Here is a 27,788-nt window from a genome sequence, read left to right as displayed (position 1 = left end):
CACTTTATATGTATATAATACCTGTATAAATGTATATTTGTATAAAAATATAAAATCTATATTTAACTGTTACTGTATTATATTTACTTTATTGTCCACTTTGTGTTGTCTTTCCAGTGGATTGTAAGTTCTTTGAATGCAGGAACCATGTTTTCTGTTTCTTCATTATTCCTAGTGGTCTCTTGTGTAATGTTTGACATACAGTATTATAAAATATGCAAAATGATTGTTCCTTTGTAGATAGATATTCCCTCAGCCTAAAACACATGTACATGTGCATATGCACACTCACAAACACACATTTCTTTTCCCCATACCCTCTTTACTTAAGTTATCACCTTTTTGAGGAATACCCTGACCTAATCTCACTCCTTTTCCTCTAACTACAACCTCCCTTTAAACCCCTCTCTTTTGTGCTTCCGTGATATTCTTTGTTTAATCTGCCATGTAATTTATCATTCTTTATTACAGTTGTCTCGGTCTATTAGACTCCAGGGTCCTTGAGAGTAGGGACTTTGATATTTTTCCTTTTCTTAACTCCTAACACACTAGTTGGCATATCACTTAATATGTTTGATATAAGCTAAGAATAAAGACTTAGAGTAGAAATAATATTGCCTCAAAGAAATAATGCATCCAAATTTATGGAAAAGGAAAAAAATTCAGGTTATGAATGCTCAATCTTAAGTTTATTTGAATGCTTCATGACTTTCTTGATATATCTGGTCAATATGCTTATTCTCTAGAAAATTGAGTGTGGCAGGAATAAATAACTATGCTGTATCACATATATCATATAGACATTCTTGAGTGGTGGATGCTAAATACTTTGTTCTAAAGATAAATTTAATGTACTCTTAGATGAAGGTTATGCATTAGAGACCACAATGCCCATGTTGACATGACTTACTGCTCAGAAATCTCTGCAATGGACTGATTTTGTCTCATGCAACTGTTACTTGCTAACAGTTTATTTTTTAGAAATTTTTTTTATTTTAACATTTTAAAAACTGAGTAAGTTGAAGGAAATATAGAGAATCTCTTTAAACTGTGGTAGAAGGTATTAGTTTAGAGATGGAAGAAGAAAGCGGGAGGTATATGACAATCATCTCTCTCTGTATCTCTCTTTTCTCCCTTTCCAAAATATAAAATTTATAGCCACTTAGTACTTTTAAAATCACATCTTCCCTCAGTTATGCAGTGGATTTTATATAGAGACCAGTCCAAATGACCCAGCTCGCTCTCAGGATCAACAAACGACAGATCTTGCTGTTGATATGTGTGCCCCTAGGCCTGAAGGGTGGCCAAGGGGCAAGTGAGTGAAAGGTGAGGGAGTGTATTGCATTTGGACAGGTAAACTGAAATGTCTATACATCACATTTGGAAGGTCCTTTGTGATGTGGGTTGGAGCCCTACATAGGCTGCTCCATAGGCTGCTGGTAGGCCTGCCTACCAGCGTGGTAGTTTCAAACTGTTCTGTGAATTCCTTCAGAGATGCCTAAAGGTTTTCTTCCTTTGAACGTTCTTCCTTGAACTTCCTTGAACCTTTACTTATTTTTAGATTAGACTTCTGAATAAGATTTGTTTTAAAAATGAGTTCCCTATAAAGGATTATAAGCTCCTTTTTTAAGAATTGAGATTATGAAGGTAGATACTAAATCTAGTCCTCACTGTGTACAGGAAGTAGCCTTTCTTATCCATGGTTTCACTTTCTGCAGTTTCAGTTACCTGTGATACAGCACAATAAGATGTTTTGAGAGAGAGAAAAGGATACCACATACACATAACTTTTATGACAGTATGTTGTTATAATTGTTCTATTTTATTAGTGATTGTTGCTAATCTCTTACTGTGCCTAATTATAATTTAAACGCATATATATATATATATATATATATAAAAACATGAAAAAATAGTATATATGGGATTTGGTACTATCCACCATTCAGGCATTCACTGGGAATCTTGAATTGCATCCCCCTGAAAAGACTCCCTATTCAGTAAATGGTGCTGGGATAACTGGCTAGCCATATGCAGAAGATTGAAGTTGGACCCCTTCCTTACACCATATACAAAAATTAACTCAAGATAGATTAAAGACTTAAATGTAAAACCCAAAACTATTATAACCCTGGAAGACAACCTAGGCAATACCATCCTGGACATAGAAACTGGCAAAGATTTCATGACAAAGGCATCAAAAGCAATTGCAACAAATGCAAAAGTTGACAAATAAGATCAAATTAACTTAAGAGCCTCTGCACAGCAAAAGAAACTATCAATAAATAGACAACCTATAGAATGGGAGAATATATTTGCAAACTATTTATCTAACAAAGGTCTAATACCCAGCATCTGTAACGAACTTAAATTTACAAGAGAAAAACAGCCCCATTAAAAAGTGGACAAAAAACAGGGACAGACACTTTTCAAAAGAAGCCATACACGAAGCCAACAAGCATATGAAAAAAGTCAATATCACTGATCATTAGAGATCATTATCACTGATCATTAGAGAAACACAAATCAAACCCACGAGATACCCTCTCACACAAGTCAGAATAACTGTTACTAAAAAGTCCAAAAATAACTGATGCTGACAAGGTTGTGGAGAAAAGGGAAGACCTATTCACTGTTGGTGGGAGTGTAAATTAGTTCAGCTGTTATGGAAAGCAGTATGGCGATTCCTCAAAGAGTTAAAAGCAGAACTACTATTCAACCCAGCAATCCCATTAATGGGTATGTACCAAGAGGTTCATAAATCATTCTACCACAAAGACACATGCATGTGAATGTTCATTGCAGCACTATTCACAATAGCAAAGACATGGAATCAACCTAAATGCCCATCAGTGACAGACTAAAGAAATGTGGTACATATACATCACAGAATATTATGCAGCCATAAAAAAGAACAAGATCCTGTATTTTGCAGGAACGTGGATGGAGCTAGAGGCTATTATCCATAGCAAACTAATGCAGGAACAGAAAACCAAATACTGCACGTTCTCATTTATAAGTGGGAGCTGCATAATGAGAATTCATGAACACAAGGAAGGGAACAATAGACACTGACTGGGGTCTGCTTGAGGGTGGAGGGTGAAGGGTGGGAGGAGGGAGAGGAGAAGAAAAGATAACTGTTGAGTATTGGGCTTAATACCTGATGAAATAATTTGTATAACCCCTGTGACACGAGTTTACCTGTGTAACAAACCTTCACATGTACCCCCAATTCTAAAATAAAAGTTAAAAAAAAAAAAGGAAAGAAATGTATCCCCCTCGGATAAAAGGGGACTACTGTACCAAGACTTTAGTTAATTATTTAAGTCCTGGAACTTGGAGTCATTTTGTAAGTATTTGTTGACTAATGAAACAAATTTATTCATTCCCTTATGCAAAGAAATCTCTACATCTGCAAAAACATAGCAAGAGTTTCTGGGTTAACAAAAAGACAAATGCCAATGCAAAGGAAGTCTGAAAATTGTGAGGAAAGATGATTAAACCAGTATTTACAGATCAAACATTTTGATCATTTTTTCATTCTGCAAAGTATGTTTTTCTGTATTAGCTCATTTTATCCTTACAGGAATCTGTGTGGTATTATCCTCATTTTACAGTTGAGGAAACTAAAGCTCAGAGAGGTTATGTGAATTGCTTGAGGACACAAAGCTAGTAAGTGGCGTAACCAGGGTTCACAGCCCCCTGGTATTTTAACTGCAGATTCCACTCTTGTTTTCCTGCATTATGTTGCCATCGTACTTTATCATACTGACTGAGTGGTTCTAGAATTCATAGCTATCGGGTGCGTTTTATGAGGATATAGTAATAAGTTCCTCATATCTTCTATATTATATATAATGAAATTCATATATGTAGATGACATTTTGTTCATCAGGCTTTTCCTTTCAGTGTAACTTTTAACCCATATTCTTATTCACTATTTTCTTATAATCATTTATTTTTCTGTCATTTTTTTTTTTTTTTTTTTTTTTTTGAGAAGGAGTCTCACTCTGTCACCCAGGCTGGAGTGCAGTGGCCAGATCTCAGCTCACTGCAAACTCCGCCTCCCGGGTTTACGCCATTCTCCTGCCTCAGCCTCCCGAGTAGCTGGGACTACAGGCGCCCGCCACCTCGCCCGGCTAGTTTTTTTTGTATTTTTTTAGTAGAGACGGGGTTTCACCGTGTTAGCCAGGATGGTCTCGATCTCCTGACCTCGTGATCCGCCCGCCTCGGCCTCCCAAAGTGCTGGGATTACAGGCTTGAGCCACCGCGCCCGGCCTTTTTCTGTCATTTTTATATTGAATAGTCACTTCTTTTGCTAAGTTTATATCTGAGAATGAACAGCTGGCTCACAGTACAGTGTGAATCAAGTTCAAATTACTTTGAGTTCAGAGAACACCCAGTGTCATCTTATTTTTACATCTAACTAAATTATAGGACACTGTCAAAGTGTTATGACCTGCTATAGTAAATTGCTCCTCCTTAATGGTCCCCTGGCTACATTCTCTCTTGGTATTGCTATTAACCAGAAATTGTTGACGTTTTGTACATTGTAGGCTTGAAAACAAAAGAATTCGTTTTTATTCCCAGGAAAATCTACCTTCTTCACCATAAAGGTTTCTAAATGTCTAAGCTACCTTACAACTGAATCATCACATTTTGTAGTCTAACATTAATGGTACCCTCAGAATTGAATTAATTCTGTAATTTTTTAAATGTCAGGCAATTCTTCCTCATTGAAGTCAGGAAATGAGTTAATCATCTGCCTTAAAAGAACTAACTTGTTTGAATGTTGAACTGGTGGATCATTGATGGTTTCTGAGATGTGTTTTTTAAATAAGTATGTACATGTTATAAAATATATTTGGGTATGCCTAGTGTTGCTAAACTTTAAATGCTCTTTTAAAGGTAACATTATAAGAACCAATTAATGATGAAGGAATTACACAGAATAACAAAATGCTTGCAAATGAGACCAAGCAATTTGCTTAGTTATACTAAGTAAACAGAGTAAGTTCTAGAAATGGTCATTATTGCTTTTGATCAAACTGATATACTCATAGTGGTTAATGCCTGAAAGATGGGAAAAAGATAAGAAAAAAACTCTTCAAAGAAAAATAATTTTTTCCATAAAATAATTACTACAGAATATGGACCATATTTAAATATACTTATGGACCATATGCATGTATACATGTATAGAGATTGTTTATGCACAAATAGATTCAGTAGAAAATTTGATGGCCATTGTGGACTGTAGGTTAACAATGAGATGGCAATGTAGTGTTGCTCTTAGAAAGCCAATTTAATGCTGCCATTATAGTAACAGAAATATAATCTATAAAGGCCAGGGCAAAGTACTGTTATATACGTAGTGATTATTAGGATGTAATTAATATAACACATAAAGCTTACATTTTTGTATTTCAAAAAGGATGTTGATAAATTTGAAGACTCCAGAGAAGGATTTTTTAAAATCAGTAGTTTGGAAATGGAGTTTTTGAGGAAAGTCTCATGGTCACAAAACAGTACAAGTCATGTGCAGCCCATAGATCTATTTTTGTTTGACACCTGTAGTGTTAGTCCACAATATATTTATAATTAAAAGTCAATTTCATATAAAAGTACAGATTTTAGGCTTCTCTTGAAAAATCTGCAAATATGGCAATCATGGGCACATTGTTCCGTCAACTAGAGCTGAGTACCTACTGCCCTCTATTGACAGGCTTTGAGCTCTTCAGTTTCCCTGACCCAGTTGACCTTAGTCTTTTTTATTTTTGCCTGAAGACTTTTGAGGAGTTTATAACCTTGTGTTTGGAAAGACTGTGTTTGGAGTCACATTACCTGAGTTCCAATTTCTCTTCTGCCGCTAACTGTATGACTTTGAATAAATAATAATTGCAAAATCTTAAAAGTAGGAATTGGGCAGGTGCGGTGGCTCACACCTGTAATCCCAGCACTTTAGGAGGCCGAAGCGGGCGGATCACGAGGTCAGGAGATCGAGACCATCCTGGCTAACATGGTGAAACCCCGTCTCTACTAAAAATACAAAAAATTAGCCGGGCGTGGTGGCAGGCATCTGTAGTCCCAGATACTTGGGAGGCTGAGGCAGGAGAATGGCGTGAACCCGGGAGGCAGAGCTTGCAGTGGCACACGCCTATAATCCCAGCTACTTGGGAGGCTGAGACAGGAGAATCACTAGAACCCAGGTGGCAGAGGTTGCAGTGAGCCAAGATTGTGCTATTGCACTCCAGCCAGGGCAACAAAGTGAGACTCCATCTCAAAATATATATATATATAGAAAAGAATTTAAAGATCATGTGGTTCAACTCCCACCTGATGCAGGACTCCTCTCTGCTAAATTTCCAAAAGATGGTTAAGCCAGCTAGCCTGTCTGAAGATTTCTGTGTACTTCACAAAATAGCCTATTCTGTTTCAGAAAGTGCTAATTATTAGAAATTTCTCCTACCTGTTAAATCTATGTCTGCCTACCTATAACTCACTCTGGTTTTAGTTCTGACTCTTTTTTTTTTTTTTTTTTTGAGACAAAGTCTCGCTCTGTCACCCAGGCTGGAGTGCAGTGGCCGGATCTCAGCTCACTGCAAGCTCCGCCTCCCGGGTTCCTGCCATTCTCCTGCCTCAGCCTCCCGAGTAGCTGAGACTACAGGCACCACCACCACGCCTGGCTAATTTTTTGTATTTTTTTTTTTTTTAGTAGAGACGGGGTTTCACTGTGTTAGCCAGGATGGTCTCGATCTCCTGACCTCATGATCCACCCGTCTCGGCCTCCCAAAGTGCTGGGATTACAGGCTTGAGCCACTGCGCCAGCCTTAGTTCTGACTCTTAAAACTATGAAGAAAAGCCATATCTCCCAAGTGATAACCATTCTGTTATTTTAAGACAGTAGTCATTTTCTTCCTAAGTTTTCCCCAAATTAGTTTCACCAACCTAGTGGCTCATTACTGAATTGAATCAGTGTCCCTTTTTAAACATGTAACACTAAAAATTTACATTATATAAGATGTCTTATCACTGGTAAGGAACAGAGTAGAGCTATAACTTAATAGATGTGACATCAAAGGCAAGGTATCTGCCTTTACTGTTCTTCTTAAAGGGTAGCTTATTTGTAAAATGTGCTAGACCATCAATGAGTGAATGATTTTATAGCAAATCACTGTATAGATGTAGATATTATATTAGCCCAATATTAGCCAGACAAGTTACAGAGTTTCACTGTGGACTTAGTGCCCAGTCTTTATTGTAGCGTTGTTTTAAATATTTGCCATCCCTTTTTTAAAAAAAGGTAAAGAAAAAGCAGGAAAAAAGGCTTAGACATATCTTGTATTCTTGTTGGTATTACGGCATTTGTTAGTGTGTTCATACTTTTTAATTTTCTAGTACTTGCCAACTTAATCCCATGAGCTCAGTTCTAATATCAGTAAAGGGTATGAGCTGTCTGTGTGGTTCAAGCTGCCACTTGAGGGTTTCTCCATCTTGTGGAGCTTTCTAATGGAATTCAAGGTTCTCTCTAAGGGTAAGCATTACGAAGCCTTCCCTGGCTGCTATGGGAGGAGGAAGTGCACCATAGGTTCAAGGACACATGTGAAGTTTAATGTGCACAAGCATGCTCCCACTCCTGCTCCTGCTCCTGCTTACTCTGATTGGCAAGGTTAACTCTGAGAAGCTGCTGCTTTTTAAAGTGATTTGATTAGACCCACCACTTCATTCCTTTCACTCCTCCCTCCCAAGGACCAAACCACCACTTTGTCTTTGCAATCTTTGCTTTGCCAGTTACATTTTCTCTCCTTTTTTCCTGCTTTTCCATCAACTTTTAACATTTTGTAAAACAAAATAAGGAACTCGAAAGTAAAGTAACTTGCCTCACTGAAAGGTTTGACGAAAAATTTCCATACTTTTGTTTTCTACACTTATAAATTACAAATCTCTTATTTCATTTTCACATACCTCATAACATAAGGAAAAATAGAATTATTATTCATATTAGTTCACTTAGATAATTCCACAGTCCTCTATCACAATTTATTTTGTACATAATGAATTCTTTTCACACAATTCTTTAAAAAATAACTTTTTAATTACAAAAACTTTTACAAGGTGCAGAAATAAAGAGAATATCTGGTTTCAGCAATTACCAATTTGTGGCTAATCCTGTTTAATCTGTACTGCTATCTCACAGCAGTGATCTTTAACCATTTTAGGAAGAATATGAGGAAAGCTATGAACACCAGAGAAAAAGGACATACATGTTTAATTTTTGCAAAATATGTTAATAAGTTAATACATTTGCCAGAGCCCTTCCATGGATATCCTAGAAATGCAAGAATTCAGAGTAAGAATCCCTGCGTCCCAGCATAGAGAATATTAAGGTTTCTCAACTTTTCTAGTCACCTGAGTGTTGGGATTTGGGATTAGCATAGGTTCTATGCCAACAGTGATGAAGTTAAGCCAATGGCAGGATCTTTGTAATGATTAAATATTCATTATGTAATTTCTTTTCTAAATATACTTCCTTACTGCCATGTTTAGCTTCTTTTCCCTTTGGTTGCTTATTAGTTTGTCTTTTTTAAATCAGTAGTATTTTTACCATCATTGATAGATTTGGTGAAGACTTTGAACCGTCTCAACTTTTAAGGCCTACCAACTCAGAATTTTATCTGGAGCTTCTGAGTTATCATTGCCAACAGCTAAGAAAGAAAAACTACATCTCCCTATATATGAAGGATAGAATGATTAATAGTGAATGCATTAGGAACTTAAGTAGTAAAGCTAGGGTTTCCATAAAAGAAGATACTAGCACTTGAATATGAATTATAATTATTAAAGCATTTTTATTTAAGGTATAGAGATAGCTGATTGTTACATGACAAAATGGTCATCTTTCTTTTTCCCATCCTGTTTCACCTCCTTTTGTCAGCTGGCATTTGGTCTTCCTTTGGAGCAGCTGTGGTCATAGGGTGAACTCAAAACATAGCAGTTAGTAAAGTGGCACTAGCAGCCTAAGGATTTCCCTGTAGAGCTCTCTCATTGTTGAATCTCATACCTTCTGGCCCTGATGTGAGCTAAAAGTACTTTTTAAATGCACGTAATAAAAGAATAGTTGATATAACTTAATTATTCATTATTCCATTTGAAAACACTAAGAATTTTGCCTTTAGCACAGTTTCTTTTCTTTCTCTCCCTCTCTCTTTTTATTTGGTGTGGAGAGCTAGGGAATGGATAATGTATGTTTCTCTCTTTAGTATGATTAAAAATATTTCTATTAAGGTGATGATTCAGGAGAGGAACCACCTTCATTTATAGATAGTCATGTGTCTATCTCAGAGTAGATTCTCATTTTTTTAAAGTTCCCTATTGTGGTGTTCCCTCTATAACAATTTGTGGTTGGCAGTACTTTTAATATTTTATGAATGGGGGTGGGGGGAAACAACAGCAACAGTATAAAACCTAGAGTGTTCAACAAATACAGCAAAATAAAGATGTTCAAAGAAAGTGTAGACTACCTCTTTATTAGGTTTCTAAGGATGTATGTAATCCATATAACATATAAATAACCCTGGTTTTATTAATTGATGTTTCTGTAGTATCTTGAAAGTTGTAAAATGTGGGGTTTTACCCCATTATAGGCATCTATCTGCATGGCTTGGGAATACACAGTATCTGTTTTTGCTAGATAGTATCTCCATTGGAAGGCTGTTGAATGCCTAATCTCTGTGCTCTCCTTTGGAGTTGGCTTTCTTCAAGGCCAAATCCCTTAAGAAATTGTTCAAGAAGCTCAACACGGAAGCATCACTTTACTAATCATTACTTTTAATACATTTTAAAACATTTCTTTTAAAAAAGTGTCTATAAAATTTGTTTGAAATATTTTACGGTTCCATTATGTGTTTACAGATTCTACAGATATTTTACAGATTCCATTATTTGTTTGTTATTTGGACTGAGGTCTCGTTCTCTGCTCTTTGAGGTAGTGCCCTGACATCCTCTCAATATAAAGAAGCCTAAGCATGTCTAAGCACCTGTTTAAAAAAAAAAAAAAAGTTGCTTGTAACAAAAACTATCCCACCTACAATTTATTAAACCTTGACATACTGCATTACTTAAGAGTTCTCAGAGAAAATTAAAACCCTTTTGACTGGGCTTTGCAATGCAGGGAAATTTTTAGTGACATTTAAAAGGTTTCTCTTGTGTTCCTCTAATGGGATAAATAAAAAAGGCTTGTTTTAGCCCAGCAAATGGGGGGACAATCCAATTTCCTTGATTCCATAAAGACACTCTTAAAGCATTAGCCTGTGCAGTAAAAAAAATTCAACTGACCCCCTTTGCCTGATGGCTTTGAAAAGTGTCCTGATGTGTAGGTATTTGCCCACCACAGCATACTTGGTTATTACTCTTCCGACACATCCGTTGATGGAAAAACCTTATGTGAAGCTCCAATAAATGTCAGTTTATGTTATAGAACTATAAAAACAGTGCACCAGACCATAATGCTCTCCTTGATGGTTAGCCTTTCACTTGAAGATGAAAAGAAATTCTGCCAAGTATGTTTAAATTTTAAAATTAAGGAATAAGATAATATTATTTAAAATAATATTTTAGTAAATTTTTTGTCACATTTAATTACTTCATAAAGGTTGATTTCTATTTTTCCAAAAGATAGTGCTCCTTTACAGAGAATTTACTAGCATAGGGCAGTGGTTCTCGATTGTTAGACTGCATTCGAATTACATAAAGCTTGTTAAAATAAATTGCTGGGCCCCATCCCAGAGTTTGATTCATTAGGTCTCTGGTAGAGCCTGAAAATTTCCATTTTTAACAAGTTCCCAGGTGAAACTGATACTGCAGGTCTGGGACCCACAGTTGGAGAACCACTGGCCAAGGGGATGTGTGAAAAGAGGTACCTCTGGATTAGTGGTTCAGATTTTGAATCAAAAGTCATTAATATCTGAGAGCATCCTAATGGGTGAAAAATGTGCTGACGAATACCAATACAGTCTTGAGTGGATGGGCATTTTTTGGACATTTGTCTCCTTAATTGGCAGTTTTTAAAACCCAGTCTGAAGGGGGGAAATCACATGAAAATAGAACTTTCATTTTAGAGAAGGTGCAGAAGAGAAAATTTGGGTCCCTGTGTGTTCTTTTAAAGAATAGAAACTGAATGTTTTTTCTATAACCAATTGCATAATAAAGCTGTTGTTTATATCCTATTAAAAAGGTTATTTTTATCAAAACTTCTGCCTTTAACTATGTAAAAACCCAAAGTACCCTGTTATTCAATAAAAAATTAAAAAGTATGTTTGATATTCTGATTTTTTAAAAATTGATTATTTTTATGTAGTAAATAATTGTGTTATCCAGAGTATCTCACTCTCTGTGTCCATAATAATTTACCTAAAAATACTTAGAATTGATGTGTAATGGTCTCCTCTAGAGTCTAAAGAGTTGCATGCTATTTATTCATCTGTTCTTAAAATGCACTTTGGAAATAAATAGGAGACAAAAAAAAAATCACCATTATTTGACAAGAAGAAATTCTAAGAGAGAGAGAGATTTGTTGACTTATCCAAAAATCATAACAGCAAAACAAGAATAAAAGAGGCTTAGGCACCTAGAATGAACCCTACTAAAAGAAGGTAGTCCAGCAACCAGTCTGATTTTCTTCTGGTGGAAAAATACATATGATGATGAGTACATGTATGTCTTCTAAATGTCTAAAATGTCTAAATACTTGGTAGTAATTCATAATTTTCTTTTGTTTAACACTTTTCTTCCATCAGTCCAAGTAAATTCCATCCTAACAAATCCTTTTCATAAAACAACACAGGCATCTTATATTTGCATAACATTTTGTATTTTTACAGGGGGTTTTACATACATTGATTTCATGTCATCCTCAAAGCTATTTTTTTAATGGTTTCCTTCTAAAGTCCTGGAAATATTGTACAATAGCGATACAGGGAGGCCAAAAAACATCCACCTCACTCGTATTATAAATATTTTTGTTTTATTTATTGGCACTGTCACCTTTTACAAAATATATGTTGAATTTGTGACTAGCTTTCAAGTAAAATAAATGTTATTTTAAAAGAGTTATCAGTCGCTTTGTGCTTCCTTTGGGATTAAGGGTACTATCTGCATTACTTAAAACTCAGTTTGAAAATAATTAAAGGTGACTTTGAAATTGCCGTGGGTTAAATGAATGAAATCAGGTAATCAGCACTTTTCTGGAGCCCTTCTGCATTTCCCTAGAGTCCTCGGAGCCCTGTATTTTGTGATTCCCTTCCAGCACCTTCTTCTTTTTATCCTCAGCAAAGGATAGGTAAATCAAGTCAAATGATAATTTTCCACATTGTACTGGTATGATTAAGCTTAAGTTTTACCTCTGGTGCAGTGAGTACTGAAGATGGAGTGCAGTGAAGACTGTACAGAGGAGGTCAGTGCAGAAGTGGTAGCAGTTAATCTCTCCACTGCTCTGATATCCGACAGCTGGTCTGACATGGGCCTGGTGCCAGCAGTGTCTTTACAGGCTTTGTGGCAGAGATTATTCAAAGGAGATTAATCCCTCTAAACCCCTTATATTTTAATTATTTCTGTATGTATTTATAAAACCTGCAGTCTGCTAGTTTCAGGACACAACTGTTCAAGCCCTCATCTTTAACCTGGTTTCCATAATGAGACAAAATATATTACTTTTACCACAAAGAGTACATCATTGATTTGATTTTGTTATTAAAATTGTTTTATTTTGGGGTGTTTTTTGTTTTTTGTTGTTTTTGGTTTCTGTATGATATTGCTAATGTTACTTTTTTTTTTTTTTTTTTAAGGATAACCAAAGTAATATTACTTATTTTAGAATATCTGCTAAAATGCTGTGGGTTTCTTTCTTTTTTTTTTTTTTGTTTTTTTTGAGATGGAGTCTTGCTCTGTTGCCCAGGCTGAAGTGCAATGGTGCGATCTTGGCTCACCGCAACCTCCACCTCCTGGGTTCGAGCAATTCTCATGCCTCAGCCTCCTGAGTAGCTGGGATTACAGGCACGCGCCACCATGCCCAGCTAACTTTTGTATTTTTAGTAGAGATGGGGTTTCACCATGTTGGTCACGCTGATCTCGGACTCCTGACCTCAGGATCCCCCCGACCTTGGCCTCCCAAAGTGCTGGGTTTACAGGCGTGAGCCACCGTGCTCGGCCCTAAAATGCTGTTTTTGTATTACATGATAGAAGTCTAAAGTTGCAGACATGTAGAATGTGAAAACCTCTCTGTTAAAAACAACATGCCCTTCAAGGATTTTTTTTTTTAATGGCTGCCATACTTTCCAGCATTGTTAGGCAACTTTATCCCTGACCAGGGTATCCAGAACTATGATTTCTGTCTGCCCAATTTATGTTATTGAGGGCTATAAAATTTTACCCCAAATTCAAGAGTTAACACAATATGAACAACCAAAGAATTACAAGAGCTTATGAAATAAGCTCTGCTGGCAAGAGCATCAAGTCTCTAGCACCATGAAAGCCTTGCCAAGTCTTTCACCTGTAGGGAAGCAGTTCTGCTTCTTCATGCACACTGTTGCTCCTTCTTTCATATACTGAGAAGAGGAAGACTTTGAGGATCATCTTCCTGAAGGTCTTCCAGCTTCTAGGGAATCTCTAGTGAGGCCTGTCTTGATGTGTGCTGGTGATAGAATGTGTTTGTGATATTTGTATCTTCAAAACACTTGTTTTAGATCATTTAATCTTAGTATAAAGTAGCTGTTTTGATTATTGAGCCTGTCCTCTCTTCTCTTAGTTGTATTTCTTCATGCTTATCTGAATGAATGTTGGCAGCATATTTGGGGCAGGGATGCAGAGGGATCTTGGCTAGCCAGAATATTAGTAGCTTGTGTTTTATTATCCAAATTGAACAGTACTTTTTGCTTGTGCTCTAGAAATGGGAATTAGACATTAGTATCTCAAAACTTGCCATTTCTTTACTTATTCCATTTGTATCAAGGAACATAAATTTAAGCACTAACTGTGCTGTTTGGTGTGCTATCATTTGGGGCAGGTGATTTAATCTTGTTGAACTTGACTTTCCTTATCCACGAAATATAGCTACTAATACCTACCTTACTTATTTCAGGATGTTAGTTTCAAATAAGTTGGCATATATAAAGTGTTGTGTAAAATGATATATAAATGTTTTAATTTTCTTAAAGAACAGCATGTCTGAATCAAGAAAGATCTGTGGAAAGCTCAGCAGTGTTAAAAATATTTTATGCTGTTGATATCTTGTAAATGATTTTTTAAATTGGTGTTAGTTGAGCTTTTTCCTTGTCTCTTTCCAAATAATGTAATCTTCTCTTCCTGTTAGTCATTGTTAGTTTTCAAAAATGTCTTTTACTGTAATGGTTATGATAGAAGTGTAACCGTAAGGAATTAGATTATAATATCATTATACCTAATATAAACAATCTTATTTTTCCTTTTTTTTTTTTTTTGAGACAAGGTCTGGCTCTGTTGCCCAGGCTGGAGTGCAGTGGCTTAATCTTGGCTCACTGCAACCTCCACTGACCGGGCTCAAGCCATCCTCCCACCTGAGCCTCCCAAGTGGCTGGGATTACAAGTACACACCACCACAACCTGGCTGATTTTTGGTTTTTGTTTTTTTGTTTGTTTGTTTGTTTTTGTAGAGATGGAGTTTCGCCATACTGCCCAGGTTGGTCTTGAACTTATGAACTCAAGCAATTCACCTGCTGCAGCCTCCCAAAGTGCTGGGATTACAGGTGGAAACCAGCATGCCCAGCCAACAATCTGTTTTCATTATATGATATATTATCATATTTGAACTGATCTAAACTTGCGGTATGTACAATGTTCATTTTAAAAATTATAACAATAGGCCGGGCACAGTGGTTCACATCTGTAATCTCAGCACTTTGGAAGGCTGAGGCAGGTGGATAGCTTGAGCCCAGGTGTTCAAGACTAGTCTGGGTGACATGGTAAAACCCCATCTCTACAAAAAGTACAAAAAATAGCTGGGCATTGTGGCACACACCTGTGGTTTCAGCTACTTGGAAGACTGAGGTGGCAGGATCACCTGAGTCCAGGGAGGTCAAGGCTGCAGTGAATCGTGATCATGCCACTGCACTCCAGCCTGGGTGACAGAGTAAGACCCTGTCTTAAAAATTATAACAATAGGCTGGGCTCAGTGGCTCACGCCTATAATCCCTGCACTTTGGGAGGCCAAGGCACGTGGATCCCCTGAGGTTAGGAGTTTGAGACCAGCCTGACCAATATGGTGAAACCCATATTTACTAAAAATACAAAAAAAATTAGCCGGGCATGGTGGTGTGCACCTGTAGTCCCGGGTACTCAGGAGGCTGAGACAGAATTGCTTGAAACCCAGGAGGCAGAGGTTATAGTGAGCCGAGATCGTGCTACCGCACCCTAGCCTGGGCAACAGAGCAAGACTCCGTCTCAAAAAGAAAAAAAAAAAAATTATAGCAATATGACAGATTCTGTTCGAAGTTAGGGAAATCCATAGTTAGAAATTCTTGTATGACTTGAAGACAATTGGAATATGCTTCAAAGTTTTAAACAGAGTAGTGACTTGCATAAGACAATGCTTGCAAAAGGGATGGGAGACTAGATAAATTATTAAGGAAGCTCTTGTAGGAGTTAGTGGATTAGGAAGTGAGGGCCTGGATAGAGTTCATTAGTGTAGAAAAAGAAGGAACCAGAGATATATAGTACAGAAGGAGAATTCAATCAACCTCACTTGATGAAAGATAAAATAAAAAATAAAAGAGAAGTTGAACATGACTTCAAAGCCATGGGCAAAAAAAACTGAGCTCTGGTTTTGACATGGCTGATTTTAGTGAGCTATTATGACATCCTTGCTGAAATCTCCTAAAGAAAAAGAAAATTCAGTACAGGATATGCACATAAAGAGAAGAATGAATCTTAAGATTAGAATACTGTAAAACCTCCATATACATATGAAGATACACAGAGAAACCCATGAAATTCCAGTCATATTTAAGAGCATAAGGTTGGGAGCCAGAGACCTTCTAAATTCTCCCTCTGCCACTTACAAATCATGTGACCTTGGACAAGTGACTTAACCTGACTAAGCGTAAGTTTCTTCATTTGTGAAATGAGATAACTTAGTACCTATTTCATAAGGTGGTTGGGTGGGATTAATAAAAGAACTCATGTAAAAATTGCCTAGTGCAGTAAACAGCATTAGCCACTACTATCATTGTTTTTACTCACAATTGACATAAATCTTTTTTGTTGTTGTTACACTGACAGTATATAGCATGCAGAAAGGTATACAAAATAAGGTAGTATTAAAGCCACCTAGAATACTGCGTCTTTGTGTGCTTTACTATTCAGAGACTATGCTGCGTATGTCTTTATTATAGAATTCTAATTCATACGTGACTTGGAGGACATGTTTTGTTCTTTTTCTTTTAAAACTATATCAAAAATAAGACCTTATTATTTGGTTCTTAGTTGTACAGTCATGCACAAAAGTTGTTAAATTACAGAAGGCCTGGTAGATAGCGGTACAGCAGGGGAATAAACTAAAGCTAACATTTATTGAGAATCTATTCCCCTTAATACAGTCATTCATTCTTCTTAAAATCAGTCACTTATACTAGAAAGAAAAGCTCAAAATAGTTTTATCTTTGAATGCATGGGTTTTGTTACTTTTCTTTCATTGGCAGTCCTACTTTATCAGGGCCCTAAAGAAAGCAGCTTATTTAACATTTCGTTAGGAGACCCCGGGAAGAATGTAGGCGGCAAGACTAATGTGTACAGTAAAAATCGAAGTAAAAATCTTTCCGTGTTTTTAAACGTTTTTTAAAATTACCATATCCTCTAGTCCATAGCAAGTGTTTTAAAAAAAAAAAAAATACCATAAAGGGGGATGGAAAGCTTGTGGGTGGTGATGAAACCACATTTGATAATATTTATAGGCAAATAGTTATGAATAAATTACAGTACTCAAAACTGACATTGTAGCTTCAGGGTAAATAAAGGGTTAAATCTCTGAGCTGTAGAAGCAGATTGTGTTTTCCTTTTGTGATCTGGGCTGACAAGACATCAGTATTCTATTCATCTGTTGGGAATTAGGCTGTTAATCCAATCAATGACTCTTGAGTGAGCTGTGGCCTACCTCCCCCACTGGGGAACAATCGGATCAAACTGCAGATTGTTTAAGAGCACAGTGCTGTCCTCATGTCAGGTGGAATTCTCAAACGTTCCCTGGTGAATTGGGGATAGGGAAAGCTGTCTTGGCCCATTTATCCTGCTCCTTAAATAACCAGGTATCTGCCTTATCCATACGAAAGCATTTGGCAGTAGTGACAACAGGAATGCAATAGAAATCCATTAACTTTAACTCACAAAAGTGTGGATGAAAGGGAGGAAATGTTTTCAAACACCCACAAAACAATCTATATTAAAAGTGTTTTTGCTTTGTTGATATTTTTTCCTATTCCTTAAACCTTAAATCATTTTCTTTGCTGGGCTTTTTTTTTTTTTTTTTTTTTTGGTTATTAACTGTTTTATGTTACTGAATTTTTTTAACCACCACAAGCTCTTTTTGTATTTTTACCCTGCCCTGCATATATTTTTGTAAGTCAGCAGGGTACAAATAAATTTTTAATATAGATTATGGGCATACTAATTAAATAAAATTTTAATTTTAAAATATGTTTCTCTGAGGAATGCTAATTAAATACAATTTTAATTTTAAAATATCTTGAGCATACATAATTCTGACATCTTTTGCAGCCTAGCAAAATTTGATTTCTAATTACTGATTTAATAGGCCATTAAGTACATTTGGAAATTATTATTGAACTGATTCGATATCAGAGTTGCAGTTGTCTTCTATGAAATGCTGCCCAAATTTTTTCTGTTAACCAGTAAGGTGACATGGGCCATCACAGAGTAAAACATCTAAAATGACAAAAAGAAATTCTTGAGAAGTACTTACTAACAAATCTTAGTGAAGATAAGCTTAAATAATAATTTTATTATTTTCTATCTGTATTATGTAAGAATATTCCAAAAAGAATTTCCTAAGTCAGCCAAATTTATCCATTCATTCTGTGGATATTTAGTGTCTACCTTTTATGTACCCCATACCTCTTCTAGGCATTAGAATTATAGTAAACAAGAGAAGATTCACGTTCTTTTGGAGCATACATTCTAATGAAGAAAGTATGCCAAAAACAAACAAGATAATATCAGTTAAGTTCTAAGAAATAAAATAGTGGTGGTGACTGGGCACGGTGCCTCACTCCTGTAATCCCAGCACTTTGGGAGGCCAGGGCAGGCAGATCACGAGGTCTGGAGGTTGAGACTATCCTGGCTAACACAGTGAAACCCCCGTCTCTACTAAAATACAAAAAATTAGCCAGTCATGGTGGCAGGCGCCTGTAGTCCCAGCTAGTCGGGAGGCTGAGGCAGGAGAATGGCATGAACCCGGGAGGCAGAGCTTGCAGTGAGCCAAGATTGCGCCACTGCACTCCAGCCTGGGTGAGAGCGAGACTCCGTCTCAAAAAAAAAGAAAAGAAAATAGTGGCGGTTACTTTAAAGAGTGATCAGGTAAGACTTTACTGAGAAAATGATAAGCTGAGAATTCAATGAAGAGAAGTTGCTGTAAGTCGTGATAAAAAGTCCCTGAAGTAGGAATGAGCTTGACATACCAAGAACGAGCTACTTAAAGGTACACTATTCTCCAGGCCAGTAAGTTTCAGACCTGGTTATTGAATTTTCTTGGGAACTTTGTAAAAATAAAGGTATCTGAGCCTTCATCCTTAGATATGCTGATTCAGCAGGGCTGAATGGGATGTACCCTTTGTATAAAGTACAGTGAACAGTGTTGAAAATCTTATATTTAGTTAATGTAGTTTCTTCCCTTGTACATATCACACACTTGCTCTATCCGTGCCTTTGGTCATGTTTGTTCTTTACCTGTAATGTTTACCCTTACTGTCTCTCACATACTTCCATCCACACTGTCTCAAATGCCTTCTGCTTTTTAAGGCCCCGTCTCAGTAGAAAGCAGAGTAGCACTTGCATTCTTCCAAAGAATGTTGAACCCAAATCTAACAAAACCTATTAAAAATGTGGCTAGGTATGGAGGCTCACACCTGTAATCCCAGCTTTTGGGAGGCCGAGGGGAGTGGATCACCTTAGGTCAGGAGTAAGAGACCAGCCTGGCCAACAAGGTGAAAACCTCCTGATCCTCAGGAGCCTAAGGCAGGAGGATCACTTGAGCCCAGGAGTTTGAGGCCAGCCTGGACAACATAGCAAGACCTCATCTCCAAAAAAAAAAATAATAATATTAATAATAAAGCATTCATTTATTCATCCATTCACATTGTTGTGCAATCATTACCACCATTTATCTCCAGAACTTTTTTATCCTCCCAAACTGAAAATCTATGCTCATTAAACAATAAATGCCCATTATCCCCACCCCACTTCCTGGCCACCATCATTCTACTTTCTGTCTCTGTGAATTTGACTACTCCATGTACTTCATGTAAGTGGAATTGTGGCATATTTGTCATTTTGTGTCTGGCTTATTTTATTTAGCATAATGTCTTCAAGGCTCATGTTATAGCATGTGTCAGAATTGCATTCCTTTTTGAGGCCAAATAATATTCAGTTGTATGTATGTATGTATATACCATATTTTGTTTATCCTTTCATCTGCTGATGGATATTCATATTGTTCCAACCTTTTGGTTATTGTATGTGATGCCACTGTGAACATGGATATAAAAATACCTGTTCAAGTCCCTGCTTTCAATTCTGGGAAGTGGAATTGCTGGATCATAAGATAATTCTCTATTTAATTTGTTGAGGAATTGCCAAGCCCTTTTTACAGGAGATACACCATTTTACATTCTCACTAGCAATACTTGAAGGTTCCACTCTCCCCAAATCCTAGCCAACACTTACCATTTTCTGTGTTTTTGATACTAGCCATCTTAATAGAGATGTGAAACGGTATCTCATTGCCCTATCAAAAAAAAAAATGTAATATTGGGCCAGACGCAGTGGCTCACGCTTGTAATTCCAGCACTTTGAGAGGCTGAGGCGGGCAGATCACAAGGTCAGGAGATTGAGATCATCATGGCTAACACAGTGAAATCGCTTCTCTACTAAAAATACAAAAAATTAGCCGGGCATGATGGCACGCACCTGTAGTCCCAGCTACTTGGGAGGCGGAGGTTGCAGTGAGCCGAGATTGTGCCACTGTACTCCAGCCTGGGCGACAGAGTGAGACTCCGTCTAAAAAAAAAAAAAAAGTAATATGTGGCAGGTAACTGACAGCACCCAGATTCAAGGGATACCTGGAAAGTAATATAAGCTATAGAATGACATAAAGATGTCTAGACTGAGAATAAACCTGTATATTTTTATCACTTTTCTATGGAAATAGATATCCATAATTCATCTATATTATATTTCATAGGATTATTTATTATGGTTAAGAGTAATTACTAGAAGTTCTGCATACAGATTACCATAATAATAAAATCAGCAATATAAACAGCCCTGAAATTATTAAATTTAAGTCAAATATTTTATTAAATACTTACTCCATGACCAGGATGCAACAAGACACTAGGAGACACAAGAGGTATAAACTGTGGTTCCTGCGCTGACGTCGTTTACTATCTAACTGAGACAGTAGAAAACTCTTTAAATTATTAAAGAACAATTATGAGTCAGACTATAATCAGATCCCATAATGAGAGATCATCTGCAAGTGCATTGGGAGAGGTAAGAGAAAAAAAAGGGAGAGATTATTAGGCACAGTAGTTAGAGACATCTTCAGTTATGAATTGTGGCCTGTCTTGTACTGTAAAGGCTAGGTGATATTTGAATGAAGCTGAGGTGTGGAAAGGGATAGGTAGCAGAAATAGCTCAGGCAGACTGTGGAAACCATAAATACTCAGATTAAGGAATTTGGGTGAGTGTGGATGTGTTTTAAATTAGCACTATAAGGAATTTTTTAGAGTGATTAGTAACAGTGTACTGTTACTAGGAAGAAAGGGAATAGGAAGGAATACCAGTGAAGATACCCTTGTATTAATTTTGGTTATTGATGTTTAATTGACCAAGGATTTGTGTTTCAGGAACAACAATAGAAAATATAGATTGATTTCTCAGATACCTGAACTAGGGTCTCTTAACACATTGAGTGAAATGCTGGGAAGAAATCAGAATTAGGAGTCGGCTAGGCATGGTGGCTCACATCTGTAATCCAAGCACTTTGGGTGGCCGAGGTGGAAGAATCACTTGAGCTTAGAAGTTGGAGACCAGCCTGAGCAACATAGTGAGACCTCATCTTTTCTATTAATACAAGTAAAAAAAAAAAAAAATTAGCCAGGCATAATGGCCTCCATTTATAGTCCCAGCTACTTTGGAGGCTGAGGCAGGGAGATTGCTAGAGCCCAGGAGATTGAGGCTGCAGTGAGCTATGATTGCACCACTATACTCCAGCCTGAGCAACAGAGCAAAGACGCTGCTCAAAAAAAGAAGAAAACCAAAAACCAAAAAAAAAAAACAAAAACACTGGAGAGGATTGAAACACATTTAGTTGTACTATTATTGTGTAGCCTGGTTGATTACATCAAAATGATGCAGTTGTTAGCGGGGGGAGTTAGGAGAATACAAAGAGAAAAAAAAAATATTTACGGGATTTTCTGATAGCTTAAAGATTTCACAACTTGAGGGAAAAAAATCAGTTTTACAGTGACATTTAGAGGAAAAACCGAAGAAGATTTGAAACATTAATAAAACTCTGCAGGATAGAAAGAGAAGCTAACAAGAATAGGAAGGGATTTATTTCAGGATAAAACAATATTAAAGAGGAAGACCCACTAATAAACAAGGTCATATGAATCAAACAAAGCCCATCTTTAATGGAAAAATTAAATCCATTTTAAAAAGCTAACTTTAGTGGTTGCTTGGCAACACATAAAATTTATTATACTAAAAATTATTTATATTTTTATACTAAATTAAAAATTTTTACTTATATTTTTTATTATACTAAAAAAATGGAACAATACAGAGAAGATTAGCATGGCCCCTAACATGCAAATTCGTGAAACGTTCTATTTTTTAAAATAAGTAAATAAAAGCTGACTTTATAAGAAGAATTAAGTTAAATAAAGGATACAAAGTTATGATATTAAACAAGTGATACTGCTCTTGCAACATCCTAAAGCGGGTTAAAAAAACACAGGAAAAATTTTCCCCTTTGCCTATAAATGCTGTGAATAACATTTTTACTGAAAAGGGTAATATTCAATTATATTTTTGATTCCTAATGATATTTTGTCCTATTAACCTGAGATAAAAAAATTATAAGAGCAAAAAGAAAGCTTGTTCGGATTTTATTTGTTGATATGTTGCCTAAAATACATTTGTCATAAGTTCTTAGTAAAAGCAGTTGAATAAGTAGAAACTAAAGTTTTAGAAGGCGATGGAATATAGCAGACAAGAAATAAGGAATATTTGTATATCAAAAAATGAATTAGACTGTTTAAAAATTGATAGCTTTTTGGACTGAATTTTTAATTAATGGAGGGTTAGGCTTACAATTTACTTCTCCATTCTATCTAAAGCTATCCTATTCAGACACTTCAACATTCATACTAACGCGACCAATCTTGGTCTGTGAAAACCCCTCAATCCTGGCTACATTCATTTATACTCCATTTTAACTTACTTGAACACTTAACATCTTTGAGCTTGCTTCCTGTCACAACCTCAAATTCTGAAACTTCTCTAGATCTTAATACTCTTTTTTTTTTTTTTTTTTTTTGAGACGGAGTCTCGCTCTGTCGCCCGGGCTGGAGTGCAGTGGCCTGATCTCAGCTCACTGCAAGCTCCGCCTCCCGGGTTTACGCCATTCTCCTGCCTCAGCCTCCCGAATAGCTGGGACTACAGGCACCAGCCACCTCGCCCGGCTAGTTTTTTGTATTGTTTAGTAGAGACGGGGTTTCACCGTGTTAGCCAGGTTGGTCTCGATCTCCTGACCTCGTGATCCGCCCGTCTCGGCCTCCCAAAGTGCTGGGATTACAGGCTTGAGCCACCACGCCCGGCCGATCTTAATACTCTTAATAGCTCCCATTTCCTCACTTCTCCTGATCCTACACTTCTTTCTGCCTTAACATGACTTCTAACTCAGCCTGAACCCCAGGATTAATCATTTCAGTTCATTTTTTGAACTAAGAGTGGTGGTGCCAAGACTAAAACTCACAGTCCAGAGCTTTTGTCACTTCTCTATATTGATTTATTTGCAAGAAAAAGACATACTTCTTTCTCCCAGAGATAGCTGCTGCTACCTTCATTGCCATCAAGGTTTTATTTTTAATTTGCCCAAAAGGAACATTAAAAAACAGTTAGATCCTAGGATATTAATATTCTCATTTTTTCTTTCATTGTATTTTTCTTTTGTGCATTTATTCGTTCAGCAAATATTTATTGGCTGCCTACAATACACTAGGTTCTACAAATATTTATACTGTCAATAGAAAGTACCTCTTTATATACATACAGTATTTAAAGATGCAGATGCCTAAGAGAGAAACAAGATTATTAATCAGACCATCTAGAAATGCTTAGAATCTCTCTCTCTCTCTCTTTTTTTTTTTGAGACGAAGTCTTTCTCTGTCACCCAGGCTGGAGTGCAGTGGCACGATCGTGGCTCACTGCAAGCTCCGCCTCCCAGGTTCACGCCATTCTCCTGCCTCAGCCTCCCGAGTAGCTGGGACTACGGGTGCCCGCCACCACACCTGGCTAATTTTTTTGTATTTTTAGTAGAGACAGGGTTTCACCATGTTAGCCAGGATAGTCTCCATTTCTTGACCTCATGATCTGCCCACCTCAGCCTCCCAAAGTGCTGGGATTAGGGGCATGAGCCACTGCACCCGTCTTAGAACCTCTTTACATATGCCTGCTAATCAGTCATCCATCTAAGCTTGAAAACTTCCAAGGATAGGGAATTGAAGGAATATTAAGGTAGCTGTTTTAAGTTTGAAAAGAGCTTTCTACCAGCTGAGCCAATTTGTACTAAATTAGCTGGGCATGATGGCAGGCACTTGTAATCCTTGCTACTCAGGAGGCTGAGGCAGGCGAATTGCTTGAACCCCCAGGAGGGGGAGGCTGCAGTGAGCCCAGATTATGCCACTGTACTCTAGCCTAGGCAACAAAGCATGACTCTGTCTCAAAAAAAAAAAAAAAAATCTTTCTGTTGAAAAATGAAGTGTTTGACTCCCTATAATTTTCTCATACTCTTCCTACTTCTAAAATGTATAGCCATATAGAAGCAAGCAATTTTATTGTTTTCAGATATTTCGTCTTTCATTCCTAACATGACATGATTTAGAGTTACTTTACCATCCAGCCAAAGCCTATTTTAGGCTCTTTATGTATATCTTTCAAGGTACTTTTCACCCACAGCTCTTTGCTACTAACACTGCAGGAATCATCTGACCCCAGAAAAGAATAACTCTGTATTAGTTTGGGTTTGGGGTGGGTTTTTTTTTGTTTTTCGTTATGGTTTTTTCGTTTTGTTTTGTTTTGTTTTTTGTTTTTGAGACAAGGTCTCACTCTATCACCCTGGGTGGAGTGCAGTGGCATGGTCACAGCTCACTGCAGCCTGGACCTCCTAGGCTCAAGCAATCCTCCCACCTCAGCCTCCCAGGTAGCTGGGACTACAGATGCACACCACTATACTGGCTAATTTTTGTGTTTTTTGTAGATGCGGTTTTGCCATGTTGCCCGGGCTAGTCTTGAATTCCAGAGCTCAAGTGGTTTTCTTGCCTTGGCCTCCCAAAGTACTGGGATTACAGGCATGAGCCACCATGCCCAGCCTGTATTAGTTTTCTATTGCTGCATAATAAATTACCACAAATTTAGCAACTTAACACACATTTGTTTTCTCACAGTCTCCATGGGTCAAGCATTATGGCATGGCTTATCTGGGTCCTCTGCTCAAGGCTTCATAAGTCTTCATTCTCATCTGGAGTTCGCAGTTCTCTTAGTTATTTGAGGCCATCAGTCCTAGACACCATCCCTTTCCTTACGCAGTTCACAAAATGGTCAACATGGCTATTTGCTTCTTTGAGGCCAGCTCTCTCCATTCCATCTCTGCCCTCCATCATGAAAGTGGTTTCCCATCACATTCACTGGTCCCACCCTCACTCAAGGCGAGGGGAATTATACAAGGACCTGGGTCATCGGGGCTTATTTTGGATTTCTGCCTACCACAGGCACTATCACTTTCCTCATTCTAACAGTATCCACCTATTAATGTATTTCTAAAATTTAATTTGCTTTTGTGTAGCTACATCAAAATTCACTGAGCTCACACTCTACTAAGGCCCCTAAATCTTCTATCTATGTTTCTCCTCAGATTTCTCCACGATGTAGTTTGTGACTACTTGGTCCTTGGTACGGGATCTTTTCTCTATGTCTGTTGAATTCCGTCTCGTTAGATCTAACCAATCCAGCCTGTCAACACTTGCTATCTGTATCTCTCATCCAGTATGCTTACCATCTCTCTCAAGCCGGATCAGATTTCTAAAATTTTAGCTTAAGAATTTCAGAAAAAAAAAAAAAAAAAAAAAAAGAATTTCAGATCTCCAGCACATGCTGCTGGTTTCCAGGGAGCTGCTACAGGCTAGGTTTTGCTACATTGTAAAACAATGTAACTTTAAAATTTTAAAGTTTTAAAAATTTTCATTACAAAGATAGCACTTGTTCATGATAGAAATATTAGAATATACAGAAAAGTTAAAAAAAATAGACCTACTGTTTACATTGTGGTAGGTTTTTAAAACATTTTTAAATATATAATGTTTTTTGGTTTATTTGCTTGCTTTATGTAGTTTAGATCTTAGTATAAAAACATTTTTATTCCATTTTACGTTAATAATATTGTGATGATGTTCTAAGTTATAAATATTTTATGACCATCATTTAAAATTGCTGCTTAATAATCTACTCAACTTTCCCTGTGTTGCTGGACACTTAGATTGTTTCTAATTCCTTGCTATTCTAGATAGTACTGGAATAAACTCTTTTTTTATAAGATTTTTTAAATATTTGAAGTATTTTTAGGATACCTTTTTGAAATGCTAAGTCAAAGGAAATGAACATTTTCTAAAAGATTTATACTAATGTATGCTCCTAAGAGCTATTGGAAGTGCCTGTTCCATAGCACCCTCTGTAAAGGAGGAACTGTTTTGTGGACCTAACAGACTATATAAATTTTCACTGTGAAAGGGAAAGGTGAATGAGAATATGAAGGAAAATAATTATTTCCTGGATTTCTCTTTTGTACTTCTGGTCATTCACCATCAAGGGATTTAGAATAGAGTGGATTAAGGTATATTGAGTTTTTACTAAATAGTGTTACAGAAACAGTGTTCAGTAAGCAAGACACCCTTCAAAGAGTTTGGCTTTGTTCTTATTTACCTAACTTTGAATGCTAGACCAGCTCAGTAAATTAATACAAACATAGAGAGACTAAGCTCCAGCTTCTCAAAATATGTATAACTTGAAAAAGTACAGCAATCAACTGAGGCAGAGGTAGAGAAGAGTGTATAGTGTTGAAGAGTAAGATTATTCACTCTCTGATGATATGTCAGTTTTGAGATTTGGGTCATAAGAATTACACAAGCATGCTTGTATGTGATACCGTAACTTATGCCACCTATTGTCTTTAACCTGAAAAAAATAAATAAATAAATAAATTTATTTATTTATTTATTTATTTATTTATTTTGAGATGGAGTCTTGCTCTGTCGCCCAGGCTGGAGTGCAGTGGTGCGATCTCCGCTCACTGCAAGCTCCAGCTCCCGGATCGCACCATTCTCCTGCCTCAGGCTCCCGAGTAGCTGGGACTACAGGAGCCCGCCATCACGCCTGGCCAATTTTTTTTTATTTTTTAGTAGAGATAGGGTTTCACTGTGTTAACCAGAATGGTCTCAATCTCCTAACCTCATGATCTGCCTGCCTCGGCTTCCCAAAGTGCTGGGATTATAGGGCTGAGCCACCGCACCCGGCCAAAAAGAAAAAATTTTAACTGCATTTCTTTTTATTTGTATTATCTGTGTTGATTCTCCTTTCTCTTTTCTAGTAGCATGGTTGAGAAATACGGATTTTGTTGTTAGAAGGGCCTGGGACCTTAGGCAAGTTATATAATACCTCTGAGCGTCATTTTACTCATTTTGAAAATGGGAATAATAGTATTTACATAATAGGGTTGTGAGAATGAAAAGAAATGATGTTTGTAAAATTTCCAGCGCGCGGTAGGTATTCAGTCAATGTTTGCTCCTTTTTCTTTCCTTACAGCAGTGGAGTCTTAACTGTCTAACACTGGAAGGTTAAACATTCTAGATAAGTGTTCATTTCAGTTAGCTGAACAGTTACATTCTGCCTTTTATTTTTTAACCGTTTTTTTATAAAATACTTTTTCTAAAATATAATCCATACTTCATTGCTTCCTTCTTAAATCATTTTACTATACCATGGGTATTTATAACTGGTGTGAGACATAAGGCTAAAGCTTCTCTTTCTCTCTTGTGATTGCTGAAATCTACTGGTTGGCATGCCACCCAGTCCTCTTTATGGCTGGCTATTCTCTGTGGTCTAAAATGTCTACAACTTGCCACCTCTGTCACAGCTTCTAATTTCTGCTGCCTGCTACTGTTGCTACCCCATTCCTTCTAATTACCATT

The 27,788-nt window shown here is 37.0% G+C and overlaps 1 protein-coding gene and 1 pseudogene across 2 annotated transcripts in view; both read left to right on the top strand.

Annotated features, from left to right (window-relative positions):
• Nucleotides 1-27,788, top strand: part of ACBD6 (acyl-CoA binding domain containing 6) — a 208,037-nt gene that overhangs the window by 131,482 nt on the left and 48,767 nt on the right. The window lies entirely within an intron of this gene.
• On the top strand, nt 22,068-22,161 carry LOC115899391 (annotated as a pseudogene).

Source organism: Rhinopithecus roxellana, chromosome 8 (genome assembly GCF_007565055.1).
Source record: "Rhinopithecus roxellana isolate Shanxi Qingling chromosome 8, ASM756505v1, whole genome shotgun sequence".
NCBI classification, from domain to species: Eukaryota; Metazoa; Chordata; class Mammalia; order Primates; family Cercopithecidae; genus Rhinopithecus; species Rhinopithecus roxellana.
This window is presented reverse-complemented; position numbering and strand designations above follow the sequence as displayed.